Source organism: Pinus tabuliformis, chromosome 5_2 (genome assembly GCF_031772625.1).
Source record: "Pinus tabuliformis cultivar Carrire ecotype Pingquan chromosome 5_2, CPIR1, whole genome shotgun sequence".
In the NCBI taxonomy this organism is placed as follows: Eukaryota; Viridiplantae; Streptophyta; class Pinopsida; order Pinales; family Pinaceae; genus Pinus; species Pinus tabuliformis.
In genome coordinates this window covers 826,620,241-826,621,963 of record NC_142306.1, presented here as the reverse complement: position 1 = coordinate 826,621,963, position 1,723 = coordinate 826,620,241, and the positions used below count along the sequence as shown (strand labels likewise).

The 1,723-nt window shown below is 32.2% G+C and overlaps 1 long non-coding RNA gene across 1 annotated transcript; it reads left to right on the top strand.

Annotated features, from left to right (window-relative positions):
* The first annotated feature begins 646 nt into the window (after nucleotides 1–646).
* Nucleotides 647–1,371, top strand: LOC149161863 (uncharacterized). Its single transcript, XR_016261519.1, has 2 exons — nucleotides 647–886; nucleotides 1,031–1,371. It is a non-coding gene; the product is annotated as an uncharacterized LOC149161863 (long non-coding RNA).
* The last annotated feature ends 352 nt before the right edge of the window (nucleotides 1,372–1,723 follow it).

Below are 1,723 nucleotides of genomic sequence, written 5' to 3'. Positions count from 1 at the left end.
AAGTTTTTTTTTGAAGTTTATAACAATTCATTAAAGTTTTTTCTAAATTCATTTAGATGGGAATATCCCTGCTTTCAACATTATTTTAAAATAAGCCAATTAAAATTAACATGGTGTTTTTAACCCACAGGTAAGATGAATTACACCAAGTTTTTTTTTGAAGTTTATAACAATTCATTAAAGTTTTTTCTAAATTCATTTAGATGGGAATATATGATGGAGGATAAGAATATAAAAGTTAAAATGGATTTAAATTTCAAATATTTTTTTATTTTAAATAAGTTATAATTTGCATAATATTGTGAATAATCCAAATTATACTACTCCAAAAAACTATCACAAAAACTTAAAGTGTTACATAAATATCATAGGTCAATAGCATAAATTCTCAATATCATGAATCAATTTTACTTTTATAAATTTATTTTATTTTATTATTATTTTTCATTCTCATGAATCAATTTTATTTTTATAAATTTATTTTATTTTATTATTATTTTTTATTTTTTACTGCGCTTTTGTTTTACATTACATTATATTATATTATTATTTTTTAATGTAATCACACGCACTACTTTTTTATAAAATGAATCACACCGGCATTATTTACCCTTTTCATCTCAGTTTAACACCTGTCCCCTTTTAACCCGTGAACCCCGTTCACTTGTCATCGCGCGGCAGAGCTGAGCTTCTTGATAGCTTGACGACCGCCTTTTACTCGCAGTGAGAAAGCGATTAAGCCAATTTTCACCTTTGGATGGTGGCATATTCGCTAGATAATATTCTACTGTGATTGATCCTGCTCGCAGTTTTTTTTCTCGATTCTTTAAATGGCAGGGTTAGGGTCGATACAGCGGCGTTCGTTTTATTCTGCGATCGATCCTTTGTGTGTGAAATTGTTGAGGGTTTCTGACTCTATATTTGTTTTCATTTTGTTCCCATTAAGATTCATCCATTTTTTCTTTCCCTAGTTTTAATGAAGCACGACGCATCTTTATAATTTTGGATTTTGTTTTCTGTATCTCTGCAGATCTCTATTGAGATTATGTTGTTTATCGCGGTATTGTTCACTAAAAGTGAAGATCGGGCTGTGGTTTTAATGGATCCGCGTTAAAGGACACTTTTTCGCTGTAGAATGTATTATAAAGCTTGGCACGGGGTTCGATCTGTGGTCCTTTTTCGCTGTAGAATGTATTATAAAGCTTGGCACGGGGTTCGATCTGTGGTCCTTTTTCGCTGTAGAATGTATTATAAAACTTGGCACGGGGTTCGATCTGTGGATCGAGTTAGCTATAGCTGTAATGTTTTTTAATTGTGTAATTTAAGCCCGTGAGAGGCCCTGTGAGGGTTTGTGTTTGCGGGTTTACATGATCTTTCTTTTTCGGGTGCGCTTGCAGGCGGATCTAAATAAATATTAATAATGTAAACCGGTTGTATTTGGGTAGATGATCGAATGCTCTGCTCTTTTTTTCTTTTCTTTTTCTTTTTCTTTCATCTTCTGCCGATAATAAACACATACACAGGACGATTGCTATCAGCATAATGAGGGTTTTGGGGAAAAAAATTATGCATGCAAAGCCTCACAAATTTATCAGTGGAAGGAGGGTTTTAGATCATCTACTCAGACATTGCATTTATACATTCATGGTTACAGGTTATCCTGTAAAATGATTCATTAAAATAAATAGTATAATGGAAAAACCATGTTACCCTCGAAAATCAT